Source organism: Arachis hypogaea, chromosome 1 (assembly GCF_003086295.3).
Source record: "Arachis hypogaea cultivar Tifrunner chromosome 1, arahy.Tifrunner.gnm2.J5K5, whole genome shotgun sequence".
NCBI lineage: Eukaryota > Viridiplantae > Streptophyta > Magnoliopsida > Fabales > Fabaceae > Arachis > Arachis hypogaea.
The window spans coordinates 35,945,577-35,960,144 of NC_092036.1; the positions used below are offsets into that span (position 1 = coordinate 35,945,577).

The 14,568-nt window shown below is 39.6% G+C and overlaps 1 long non-coding RNA gene across 1 annotated transcript; it reads left to right on the plus strand.

Annotated features, from left to right (window-relative positions):
- Positions 1-2,495: 2,495 nt before the first annotated feature.
- LOC112776156 (uncharacterized) lies at positions 2,496-4,019 on the plus strand. The gene is made up of 3 exons (XR_003189922.2): positions 2,496-2,600; positions 2,690-2,778; positions 3,023-4,019. It is a non-coding gene; the product is annotated as an uncharacterized lncRNA (long non-coding RNA).
- The last annotated feature ends 10,549 nt before the right edge of the window (positions 4,020-14,568 follow it).

Sequence of the window (14,568 nt, forward strand, 5' to 3'; positions counted from 1 at the left end):
TTTGGAATTCATTTTATATTCTCTTTTTTTTATCTTATTTGATTTTCAGTTGCTTGGGGACAAGCAACAATTTAAGTTTGGTGTTGTGATGAGCGGATAATTTGTACGCTTTTTGGCATTGTTTTTAGTATGTTTTTAGTATGTTCTAGTTAGTTTTTAGTATATTTTTATTAGTTTTTAGTTAAAATTCACTTTTCTGGACTTTACTATGAGTTTGTGTGTTTTTCTGTGATTTCAGGTATTTTCTGGCTAAAATTGAGGGACCTGAGCAAAAATCTGATTCAGAGGGTGAAAAGGACTGCAGATGCTGTTGGATTCTGACCTCCCTGCACTCGAAGTGGATTTTCTGGAGCTACAGAAGCCCAATTGGCGCGCTCTTAATGGCGTTGGAAAGTAGACATCCTGGGCTTTCTATCAATATATGATAGTCCATACTTTGCTCGAGATTTGATAGCCCAAACCGGCGTTCAAAGTCACCATCAGAATTCCCAGCGTTAAACGCCGGAACTGGCACAAGGATGGGAGTTAAACGCCCAAACTGGCATAAAAGCTGGCGTTTAACTCCAAGAAGAGTCTCTACACGAAAATGATTCAATGCTCAGCCCAAGCACACACCAAGTGGGCCCGGAAGTGGATTTTTATGTCATTTACTCATCTCTGTAAACCCTAGGCTACTAGTTCTCTATAAGTAGGACCTTTTACTATTGTATTTTCATCTTGGTATCTTTAGATCTTTGTATTCTTGGATCTTTGGATCTTTGATCACGTTTTGGGGGCTGGCCTCACGGCCATGCCTAGACCTTGTTCTTATGTATTTTCAACGGTGGAGTTTCTACACACCATAGATTAAGGTGTGGAGCTCTGCTGTACCTCGAGTATTAATGCAATTACTATTGTTCTTCTATTCAATTCCGCTTGTTCTTATTCCAAGATATCACTTGTTCTTCAACTTGATGAATGTGATGATCCATGACACTCATCATCATTCTCACCTATGAACGTGTGCTTGACAACCACCTCCGTTCTACCTTAGATTGGGTGGATATCTCTTGGATTCTTTAACCAGAATCTTCGTGGTATAAGCTAGAATTGATGGCGGCATTCAAGAGAATCCGGAAGGTCTATACCTTGTCTGTGGTATTCTGAGTAGGATTCAATGATTGAATGACTGTGACGAGCTTCAAACTCGCGATTGTGGGGTGTTAGTGACAGACGCAAAAGAATCACTGGATTCTATTCCGACATGATCGAGAACCGACAGCTGAATAGCCGTGCCGTGACAGGGTGCGTTGAACATTTTCACTGAGAGGATGGGAGGTAGCCACTGACAACGGTGAAACCCTACATACAGCTTGCGATGGAAAGGAGTAAGAAGAATTGGATGAAGACAGTAGGAAAGCAGAGAGACGGAAGGGACCAAGCATCTTCATAAGCTTATCTGAAATTCCCACCAATGAATTACATAAGTATCTCTATCTTTATCTTTATGTTTTATTCATCATTCATAACCATTTGAGTTTGCCTGACTAAGAATTACAAGGTGACCATAGCTTGCCTCATACCAACAATCTCTGTGGGATCGACCCTTACTCGCGTAAGGTTTATTACTTGGACGACCCAGTACACTTGCTGGTTAGTTGTGTGAAGTTGTGTTTATGCCATGGTATTGAACACCAAGTTTTTGGATTCATCACCGGGGATTATTTGAGTTGTGAAAAGAAGAGATCACAATTTCGTGCACCAATTCTCCTAGTTAAGTATGTTGATTTTTGAACACAGCTACTTCATGAGTCTTGGTCGTGGCCCAAAGCACTCTGTTTTCCAGTATTACCACTACAAAAAAAGAGGCATAAAATGGCAATAATATTACGGCGGTTGTACAAAACTGCCATAATATTCGGATATTATGACATGATTTTGTGGTGCCATAATTAATTTATACCTAAGAGTGGTTTTTGTGGATTCTGGCGGTTTTAAAACGCCATTACCACATTGTATAAAAAAGCCCAACCCTAACTTAACTTTCATTACACGTTCGATGCGAGACGATGGCCACTGTGAGAGAACGGTTGAATCTCTGCCACTCGCGATCTCCTCTGTTCACAATCTCCTCTGGCGATAATCCCCTCCAACGATGACCTCCTCCGGCGACGTCTCCTCCAGCAACGGTCTCCTCACGCGACATCTCCTCATGTGACATCTCCTCTAGCGACATCTCCTCTAGTGACATCTCCTCCGGCGACGTCTTCTCCAGCGACAATTTCCTCCAACAACGTTCTCCTACGCGGCAATCTCGTTCATCGAGCTACTGTGCTGCAAGCTTCTCCACCGCTCGCAGACTCGCGAGGTAGGTTTTTCTCCCTTTTTTCCTTTGTTCTGTTGAAAAAAATTCATTCTGATCAATTGTCTTAGGCTCGCTTTAGATTGGATGAAAAAATTTAATTAAATTGGTTTAAATCTCAGCATAGTAGTCAAAATAGGTTGCTTACTTTTCTCTTTATTTTGCTTGCAATGTTTCTTGTTCTGATTTGGGAGACGATAATGGTTTGATTGGTCAATTTGATGGTGGATTCTACTTTGCTTTTCTTGTTGCCGAGAAGGTAGTGTGTGTGACTTCTTAGTTGCATGCTCTTGATTTGTTATTTTTCTTATTTTTAATGGGTTTCATATTCATGTGAATGGCAATTAGATTGTTGTTTCTACCATTGATCTGATAAGTAATATGTATGGGAAGCAGTTGCTGACAGTAACTCCTATGTGATTACACTCTACTTAAAAGTAAGTCACATTTCTTTCACTTTTTTTTCTTCTTTGATTAAAATGTTCAATGCCTTTCTATGTTATTGAACTCTTGGGTTATTACTCAATTAAACCACTTGATCTGCGTTGATTAAACATATATATTTATGCAGGAGAACACTATAATTTTGACCTTTTTTAACATGGAAAGGCGCATATCGTAGCTTCAAAAATGCAGATATGCTTCTAACAGGAATTGACTTCTCAAGTAATCATCTCACAGGTAAAATACCAAAGGAAATTGAGTTGTTATTTGGATTGGTTTTATTGAACTTATCAAGGAACAGTCTCAATGGGGAAATCATCTCTAACACTGGGAACTTACAATCACTAGAGTTTCTTGATTTGTCAAGAAATCATTTGTCGGGCAAAATCCCTTCAAGTCTCTCCAAAATTGATCGTCTTGCTATGTTAGACTTGTCAAACAATGATCTTGATGGCAAAATTCCAATTGGAACGCAACTGGAGAGTTTCGATCCTGTAACTTATGAAGGAAATCCCAATCTTTATGGAGAACCTCTTAACAAGAAATGTCAAGAAGAAACCACAGAAGATCAGAGGCCTGTAGCACAAGTGAGTGATGACAATTCAATATTCTTGGAGGCATTATACATGAGCATGGGGATAGGGTTCTTCACAGGCTTTTGTGGCTTCATAGTTTCAGTATTATTCATCTCCTCCTACAGAGAACCCTACTCCAAGTTCTTGAATAGTTTGGTCATCAGAATCTATCTGATAAAAAACTCACTATATATGGCTAGAGGATGAACAGGTAAATTTCTTCCTTGTATTGAAAGTGGACTTATTCTCAAACACTGGTTCCATGTACTGAGATTGAAATTTCTTGCAGGATCTCTTACTTTTGCTTGTGTTATGGCCTTATGGGGGGTGACACTGCATCTTCTGCTGTTATCAATAAACCCAACGGAATAATTTGGTTCTCAGCATGCTGTTGTTGAACCTTTTTCTTATACTAGTGGTATGAATGCATCTTTTGCTGTAATAAAATTGTTAATGTTAAAAATTTATCAATATGTTTGAGTATTATCAATGTGTTTGAGTTAGGTACTTGGTTTTTCAACTTTCTGTCTCATGTAAGTGGTTAAGAAGTTAGAACAAACCAATTTATTTGATTATTTGAATTCAACTTGTTTGAAGATTTAATCTCATTTTTATTGATAAATTCTTTGATTTGAGTATTTGAATTCATTTTTTCTTAGTATTTTGTTCTTATTAATAGAATTAATCAAATGTATAATGCAAAATTTTTTTAACTAAATGTATGATGCTTCAGTGACAAAGTACTAAGATTATAGTCACTGAAAGAAATTATATGAGACAAGATGTTCTCCACATTTAATTTATATCCCCCAGCCCCTCTTCTGTTTCTCTAACTGTGTTTATGCATATGCACGAAGAAACTAAGAGATGAGCTTACCAGAGCACTAATGGAGGAAAATGAGAGTAATGATGATATAGGAGCTGAGTCATTCAATGAACTTGTGAAAGAGTTTACCTAAAAATAAGACCTTAAGACTTTTGCTTTCAAGACCAAAGCCATGGTACATTTAATGTGTTTGCTTTCGATAGTTTAATGTGATAAATCGCCTCATCGATCCTAATTTTTGCCACCTGGTTCTCCTAACTGACAATGTCCTTGCTGCATTTGTTGTTGTGGCCTCTACAGTTCAAAATTTGGATGCATTATCATAGTAAAGGTATGTGGTTTAATTTCTCTCCTTCAAAGGGAATCACTCTATATACTCAACACCCCACTACCACACCCTTTTCTCACATAACCATAGCTTTAGCTTCCTCCATCTTACATCTCCTTTTATTTTCTCTGTCATTACCATTATCCATTGCCTTACTTCTTTCTTTGACAATTTGAGCAGGGAAAATAAAAAGTTGAAAAAAAAGCTTTGGTTTTGAGGTTAATGGATATCCATCGGTAATGCAGAAATTCATAAACAAATGATTGTGAAAAGAGATTTTTCTTTTTTACAAACTTAGGTTATTCCTTCATGTTTTCAGATTCAGTTTTATATCTTTTTTTATTATGCTCATAATTATATTTTTGTTGTAGGGATTGGATCAAGAGAGTGACATTCCATCACCAAGAGAGTTAGGAAGTAGGTTTTCTGGAGCGAGCAACAAAGAAGCATGATCTTGTATGATAAAGATTTTATGTATTGAGTATTATTTTTGAAATTATTGAAAAATGTTATCTTTGATATTTTATTTTTGGATTATGATTTTTTATTTTCGGAGACTGTATGAATTAAAAATCTTGTTATGATGTTTGATTTAAGGTTATGCTTTTTGGTGATTATGAGATTTTAAAGTTTGAGTTCTAAAAATGTCACTTTAAATACGTAGTTCCAATCTCATTTTAAAAAGTGTAAAATTGCAATTAGGTAAAAATGACGGCTAAAAACGTCATTTTAAACAAAAATGGTGTCATTATATCCTGGTAAAAACGGCAGTTAAAAAGTAATTAAACCTTGGTAAAAATGGCGGTTAGAAATGCCATTTTAAATGAAAAGGATGCCATTAAATCCTGGTAAAAACGGTGGTTAGAAACGCCATTTTAAACGAAAATGATGCCATTAAACCCTGGTAAAAACGGCGGTTGGAAATGCCATTTTAAACGAAAAGGATGCCATTAAACCCAGGTAAAAACGGCGGTTAGAAATGCCATTTTAAACGAAAAGGGTGCCATTAAATCCTGGTAAAAACGGCGGTTTGTAACCGCCATTTTAAACAACAACAAAACCGCCGTTTTATCTGGTTAAAATGGCGGTTAAATTAACCGCCATTTTAACCGCCAGAAAACTGCCGTATTATCCACTGGTTATTACGGCGGTTTTCAAAAAACCGCCGTAATAACCAGAATGGTGCCCAGAATTCCGGCGTTTCTTGGAAGCCCCATTTTCGGTAATAATGGCAGTTGTAACCGCCGTAATTACCTTAAAAAACCGCCATTTTAACCCCTTTTTTTTTGTAGTGTACTACCGGATACATCCATGCCACAGACACATAACTTGGTGAACCTTTTCAGATTGTGACTCAGCTTTGCTAGAGTCCCCAATTAGAGGTGTCCAGGGTTCTTAAGCACACTCTTTTTGCTTCGGCTCACGACTTTAACCGCTCAGTCTCAAGTTTTCACTTGACACCTTCACGTCACAAGCACATGGTTAGGGACAGCTTAGTTTAGCTGCTTAGGCCAGGATATTATTCATGTGGGCCCTCCTATCCACTAATGCTCAAAGCCTTGGATCCTTTTTATTTTTACCCTTGCCTTTTGGTGTTAAAGGGCTATTGGCTTTTTCTGCTTGCTCTCTCTATTTTTTTTTTTTTTTGAATTCACTGCTTTTTCTTGCTTCAAGAATCAATTTGATGATTTTTCAGATCCTCAATAACATGTCTCCTTTTTCATCATTCTTTCAAGAGCCAACAATTTTAACATTCATGAACAACAAATTCAAAAGACATATGAATTGTTCAAGCATACATTCAGAAGTCAAAAGTATTGCCACCACATCAAAATAATTAATCTGTTATAAAACTCGAATTTCATGCAATTCTTCTCTTTTTCAATTAAGAACATTTTTCATTTAAGAAAGGTGATGGATTCATAGGACATTCATAACTTTAAGGCATAGACACTAAGACACTAATGATCATAAGACACAAACATAGATAAACATAAAGCATATTTTTTTGAAAAACAGGAAAATAAAGAACAAGGAAGTTAAAGAACGGGTCCACCTTAATGATGGCGGCTTGTTCTTCCTCTTGAAGATCTTATGGAGTGCTTGAGCTCCTCAACGTCTCTTCCTTGCCTTTGTTGCTCCTCTCTCATGATTCTTTGATCTTCTCTAATTTCATGGAAGAGGATGGAATGTTCTTGGTGCTCCACCCTTAGTTGTCCCATGTTGGAACTCAATTCTCCTAGGGAGGTATTGATTTGCTCCCAATAGTTTTGTGGAGAAAAGTGCATCCCTTGAGGCATCTCAGGGATTTCATGATGAGGAATTTCCTCATGTCCATGAGTGGGATCTCTTGTTTGCTCCATCCTCTTCTTAGTGATGGGCTTGTCCTCATCAATGAGGATGTCTCCCTCTATGTTAATTCCAACTGAATTACAGAGGTGACAAATGATATGAGGGAAGGCTAACCTTGCCAAGGTAGAGGACTTGTCCACCACCTTATAAATTTCTTGGGATATAACCTCATGAACTTCTACTTCCTCTCCAATCATGATGCTATGAATCATGATAGCCCGGTCTATAGTAACTTCGGACCGGTTGCTAGTGGGAATGATTGAGCGTTGGATAAACTCCAACCATCCCCTAGCCACGGGCTTGAGGTCATGCCTTCTCAGTTGAACCAGCTTCCCTCTTGAATCTCTCTTCCATTGAGCGCCCTCTTCACAAATGTCTATGAGGACTTGATCCAACCTTTGATCAAAGTTGACCCTTCTAGTGTAGGGGTGTTCATCTCCTTGCATCATGGGCAAGTTGAATGCCAACCTTACATTTTCCAGACTAAAATCTAAGCATTTCCCCCGAACCATTGTAAGCCAATTCTTTGGGTCCGGGTTCACACTTTGATCATGGTTCTTGGTGATCCATGCATTGGCATAGAACTCTTGAACCATTAAGATTCTGACTTGTTGAATGGGGTTGGTAAGAACTTCCCAACCTCTTCTTTGGATCTCATGTCGGATCTCCGGATATTCACTCTTTTTGAGTTTGAAAGGGATCTCGGGGATCACCTTCTTCATGGCCACAACTTTATAGAAGTGGTCTTGGTGCACCCTTGAGATGAATCTCTCCATCTCCCATGACTCGGAGGTGGAAGCTTTTGCCTTCCCTTTCCTCTTTCTAGAAGTTTCTCCGGCCTTAGGTGCCATAAATGGCTATGGAAAAACAAAAAGCAACGCTTTTACCACACCAAACTTAGAAGGTTTGCTCATCCTCGAGCAAAAGAGGAAAGAAAGGAGTAGAAGAAGAAGAAGATGGAGGAGATGGAGGGGGCTTTGTGGTTCGGCTAAGGGGGAGAAGTAGTGTTTAGGTTGTGTAAAAATGAGGGGGTGAAGAGGGATTTATATAGGGGTGGAGAGAGGGGTAGGGTTCGGCCATTATGGGTGGGTTTGGGAGGGAAAGTGGTTTGAATTTGAATGGTGAGGTAGTGGGGTTTTATGAAGGATGGATGTGAGTGGTGAAGAGAATGGTGGGATTTGATAGGTAAGGGGTTTTTGGGAAAGAGGTATTGAGGTGATTGGTGAATAGGTGAAGAAGAGAGAGGGTGGTAGGGTAGGTGGGGATCCTGTGGGGTCCACAGATCCTGAGGTGTCAAGGATAGCTCATCCCTAGACCAAGTGGCGTGCAAAAACGCCCTTTCTGCCAATCCTGGCGTTAAACGCCGGGCTGCTGCCCCTTTCTGGCATTTAACGCCAACTTCTTGCCTATTCCTGGCGTTAAACGCCAGTCTGGTGCCCCTTTCTGGCGTTAAACACCCAGAATGGTACCAGACTGAGCGTTAAACGCCCATTTTGCTGTCTTCCCTGGCGTTTAAACGCCAGCAAGTTTTCCTCCAGGGTGTGCTATTTTCTCTTTCTGTTTTTCATTCTATTTTTGCTTTTTTTCAATTGATTTTGTGACTTCACATGATCATCAACCTACAGAAAACATAAAATAACAAAAGGAAAATAGATAAATATAACATTGGGTTGCCTCCCAACAAGCGCTTCTTTAATGTCAGTAGCTTGACAGTGGGCTCTCATGGAGCCTCACAGATACTCAGAGCAATGTTGGAACCTCCCAACACCAAACTTAGAGTTTGACTGTGGGGGCTCTGTTTGACTCTGTTTTGAGAGAAATTCTTCATGCTTCCTCTCCATGGTTACAGAGGGATATCCTTGAGCCTTAAACACAAGGGATTCTTCATTCACTTGAATGATCAATTCTCTTCTGTCAACATCAATCACAGCCTTTGCTGTGGCTAGGAAGGGTATGCCAAGGATGATGGATTCATCCATGCACTTCCCAGTCTCTAGGACTATGAAATCAGCAGGGATGTAATGGTCTTCAATTTTTACCAGAACATCCTCTACAAGTCCATAAGCTTGTTTTCTTGAATTGTCTGCCATCTCTAGTGAGATTCTTGCAGCTTGTACCTCAAAGATCCCTAGCTTCTCCATTACAGAGAGAGGCATGAGGTTTATGCTTGACCCTAGGTCACACAGAGCCTTCTCGAAGGTCATGGTGCCTAATGTACAAGGTACTGAGAACTTTCCAGGGTCCTGTCTCTTTTAAGGTAATCCCTGCCTAGTCAAGTCATCCAGTTCTTTGGTGAGCAAAGGGGGTTCATCCTCCCAAGTCTCATTACCAAATAACTTGTCATTTAGCTTCATGATTGCTCTAAGGTACTTAGCAACTTGCTCTTCAGTGACAGCTTCGTCCTCTTCAGAGGAAGAATACTCATCAGAGCTCATGAATGGCAGAAGTAAATCCAATGGAATCTCTATAGTCTCAATGTGAGCCTCAGATTCCCATGGTTCCTCATTAGGGAACTCATTGGAGGCCAGTGGATGTCCATTGAGGTCTTCCTCAGTGGCGATCACTGCCTCTTCCTCCTCTCCAATTTCGGCCATGTTGATGGCCTTACGCTCTCCTTTTGGATTCTCTTCTGTATTGCTTGGAAGAGTACTAGGAGGGAGTTCAGTAACTTTCTTACTTAGCTGACCCACTTGTGCCTCCAAGTTTCTAATGGATGACCTTGTTTCAGTCATGAAACTTTGAGTGGTTTGGATTAGATCAAAGACCATGGTTGCTAAGTCAGAGTGGCTCTGCTTAGAATTCTCTGTCTGTTGCTGAGAAGATGATGAAAAAGGCTTGCCATTGCTAAACCTGTTTCTTCCACCATTATTGTTGTTGAAACCTTGTTGAGGTCTCTGTTGATCCTTCCATGAGAGATTTGGATGATTTCTCCATGAAGGATTATAGGTGTTTCCATAGGTGTTTCCAACAATGCTCTGATGATTTGTGAGGCTCCATGAGAGCTTACTATCAAGCTATTGACATTAAAAAAGCGCTTATTGGGAGGCAACCTAATTTTTATTTATCTATATTTTAATTGTTCTTTTATGTCTTATTAGGATCATGATCATGTGGAGTCACAAAACAAATACTAAAATTAAAAACAGAATCAAAAATAGCAGAAGAAACAGTACACCCTGGAGGAAGAACTTACTGGCGTTTGAACGCTAGGATTACACCCTGAGGAGAGCTGGCGTTAAACGCCAGAAACAAGCATGGAACTGGCGTTTAACGCCAGAAACATGTGGCAGACTGGCGTTGAACGCCTAAAACAAGCATAGAGCTGGCGTTCAACGCCAGGATTACATGCAGAGGGCATTTTACACGCCTAATTGGTGCAGGAATGATAAATCCTTGACACATCAGGATCTGTGGACCCCACAGGATCACCTCAGGATCTGTGGACCCCACATGATTCCCACCTACCTCAACTTACCTTCTCTCTTCTTCACACAATCCAATGACACTCTTCCCCAAACACCCTTCACCAATCACCTCAATCTCTCTTCCCCATCAACTCTTCACCACTCACATCCATCCACTCTTCCCCATAAACCCCACCTACCTTCAAATTCAAAATCCCTTTCCCACCCAAACCCTCCCTAATGACCGAACCTACTACCCTCTCTCTCCACTATATAAACCCCTCTATCCTTCTTCATTTTCACACAACACAACCCTCTCTTCTCCCCCTTGACCGAACCCACAAATTTCTCCCTCTCCTCCATATCTTCTTCTTCTTCTTCTATTCTTTCTTTTCTTTGCTCGAGGGTGAGCAACATTCTAAGTTTAGTGTGGTAAAAGCATAGCTTTTTTTGTTTTTCCATAACCATCTATGGCACCTAAGGCTGGAGAAACCTCTAGAAAGAGGAAAGGGAAGACAAAAGCTTCCACCTCCAAGTCATGGGAGATGGAGAGATTCATCTCAAAGGTCCATCAAGATCACTTCTATGAAGTCGTGGCCAAAAAGAAGGTGATCCCTGAGGTCCCCTTCATGCTCAAGAAAAATGAGTATCCGGAGATCCGACATGAGATCCAAAGAAGATGTTGGGAAGTTCTGACCAACCCCATTCAACAAGTCAAAATCTTAATGGTTCAAGAGTTCTATGCCAATGCATGGATCACTAGGAACCATGATCAAAGTATGAACCCGATTCCAAAGAATTATCTTACAATGGTTTGGGAAAAATACTTAGATTTCAGTCCGAAAAATGTAAGGCTGGCGTTCAACTTGCCTATGATACAAGAAGATGCATGCCCCTACACTAGAAGGGTCAACTTTGACCAAAGGTTGGACCAAGTCCTTATGGACATATGTGTGGAAGGAGCTCAATGGAAAAGAGACTCAAAAGGCAAGCTGGTTCAATTAAGAAGACTGGACCTTAAGCCTGTGGCTAGAGGATGGTTGGAATTCATCCAACGTTCCATCATTCCCACTAGCAACTGATCCGAAGTTACTGTGGATCGGACCATCATGATCCACAGCATCATGATTGGAGAGGAAGTAGAAGTTTATGAAGTCATCTCTCTTGAATTCTACAAAGTAGCCGAAAAGTCCTCCACTATAGCAAGGCTAGCTTTTCCTCATCTTATTTTCTATCTATGCTACTTAGCTGGAGTTGTCATAGAAGGAGACATCCTCATTGAAGAGGACAAGCCCATCACTAAGAAGAGGATGGAGCAAACAAGAGAGCCTATTCATGGATCTCAAGAGACGCATGAGGAAACTCATCATCAAAAAATCCCTGAGATGCCTCAAGGGATGCACTTTCCTCCAAACAACTATTGGGAACAACTCAACACTTCTCTAGAAGGATTGAGTCATGATATGAACCAATTAAGGGTAGAACACCAAGAGCACTCCATCATTCTCCATGAGATTAGAGAAGATCAAAGAGCAATGAGGGAGGAGCAACAAAGGCGAGGAAGAGACATATAAGAGCTCAAGGACATCATTGGTCCTTCAAGAAGAAGATGCCACCATCACTAAGGTGGACTCATTCCTTGTTCTTATTTCTCTGTTTTTCGGTTTTTATGCTAAATGTTTGTCTATATTTGTGTCTCTACTTTATGATCATTAGTGTCTAGTGTCTATGTCTTAAGGCTATGAATAATTCCATGAATCCTTCACCTTTCTTAAATGAAAAAATGTTTTTAATACAAAAGAACAAGAAGTACATGAGTTTCGAATTTATCCTTGAAATTGGTTTAATTATATTGATGTGGTGACAATACTTTTTATTTTCTGAATGAATGCTTGAACAGTGCATATTTTTTATCTTGTTGTTTATGAATGTTAAAATTGTTGGCTCTTGAAAGAATGATGAAAAAGAGAAATGTTGTTGATGATCTGAAAAATCAAAAAATTTATTCTTAAAGCAAGAAAAAGCAGTGAAGAACAAAGCTTGTGAAAAAAAAGTGGCGAAAAAAAATTTTAAAGAAAGAAAAAGAAAAAGCAAGCAGAAAAAGCCAATAGCCCTTAAAACCAAAAGGCAAGGGTAAAAAGGATCCAAGGTTTTGAGCATCAATGGATAGGAGGGCTCAAGGAAATAAAATTCAGGCCTAAGCGGCTAAATCATGCTATCCTTAACCATGTGCTTGTGGCATGCAGGTTCAAGTGAAAAGCTTGAGACTGGGTGGTTAAAGTCGTGATCCAAAGCAAAAAGAGTGTGCTTAAGAGCTCTGGACACTTATAGCTGGGGACTTTAGCAAAGCTGAGTCACAATCTGAAAAGGTTCACCCAGTCATGTGTCTGTAGCATTTATGTATCCGGTGGTAATACTGGAAAACAAAGTGCTTAGGGCCACGGCCAAAACTCATAAAAGTAGCTGTGTTCAAGAATCAACATACTTAACTAGGAGAATCAATAACACTATATGAACTCTGAATTTCTATAGATGCCAATCATTCTAAACTTCAAGGGATAAAGTGAAATGCCAAAACTGTTCAGAAGCAAAAAGCTACAAGTCTCGCTCATTTAATTAGAACTAATATTCATTGATATTTTGAGATTTATAGTATATTCTCTTCTTTTTATCCTATTTGATTTCCAGTTGCTTGGGGACAAGCAACAATTTAAGTTTGGTGTTGTGATGAGCGGATAATTTATACGCTTTTGGCATTGTTTTTAGGTAGTTTTTAGTAGGATCTAGCTACTTTTAGGGATGTTTTTATTATTTTTTTATGCAAAATTCACATTTCTGGACTTTACTATGAGTTTGTGTGTTTTTCTGTGATTTCAGGTATTTTCTGGCTGAAATTGAGGGACCTGAGCAAAAATCTGATTTAGGCTGAAAAAGGACTGCTAATGCTATTGGATTCTGACCTCCCTGCACTTGAAATGGATTTTCTGGAGCTACAAAACTCGAAATGGCGCTCTCTCAATGGCGTTGAAAAGTAGACATCCAGAGCTTTCCATCAATATATATAAGTCCATACTTTATTTGAGATTAGACGATGCAAACTGGTGTTCAACGCCAGTTCCATGTTGCATTCTAGAGTAAAACGCTAGAAACACGTCACAAACCAGAGTTAAACGCCAAACAGACGTTACAACTTGGCGTTTAACTCCAAGAGAAGCCTCTGCACGTGTAAAGCTCAATCTCAGCACAAGCACACACCAAAGTGGGCCTCAGAAGTAGATTTCTGCATTTAGACTTATTTTTGTAAACCCTAATAACTAGTCTAGTATAAATAGGACATTTTACTATTGTATTAGATATCTTTGGAATATCCTTAGATCATCTTTGGATTATTTTGGGATTACCTTATGATCCTTTGATCACGTTTATGGGGGCTGGCCATTCGGCCATGCCTGGACCATCACTTATGTATTTTCAACGGTGGAGTTTCTACACACCATAGATTAAGGGTGTGGAGCTCTGCTGTACCTCGAGTTTTAATGCAATTACTACTATTTCTATTCAATTCAGCTTATTCTTGTTCTAAGATATTCGTTGCACTTCGACCTGATGGATGTGATGATTCGTGACACTCATCATCATTCTCACTTATGAACACGTGACTGACAACCACTCCCGTTCTACCTTAGAACGAGTGAGTATCTCTTGGATTCCTTAATCAGAATCTTCGTGGTATAAGCTAGAACCCTTTGGCGGCCATTCTTGAGAATCTAGAAAGTCTAAACCTTGTCTGTGGTATTCCGAGTAGGATTCAGAGATTGAATAACTGTGACGAGCTTCAAACTCACGATTGTTGGGCGTAGTGACAGACGCAAAAGAATCAATGGATTCTATTCCGACATGATCGAGAACCGACAGATGATTAGCCGTGCTGTGACAAGAGCATTTGGACCATTTTCACTGAGAAGATGGGAAGTAGCCATTGACAACGGTGATTTCCTACATACAGCTTGCGATGGAAAGGTGTAAGAAGGATTGGATAAAAGCAGTAGGAAAGCAGAGATTCAGACGGAACACCGCCTCTCCATACACTTATCTGAAATTCCCACCAATGATTTACATAAGTATCTCTATCTTTATTTTATGCTTTATTTATTATTATTTTCGAAAACCATTTATAACCATTATAATATGCCTAACTGAGATTTACAAGATGACCATAGCTTGCTTCATACCAACAATCTCCGTGGGATCGACCCTTACTCACGTAAGGTATTACTTGGATGACCCAATGCACTTGC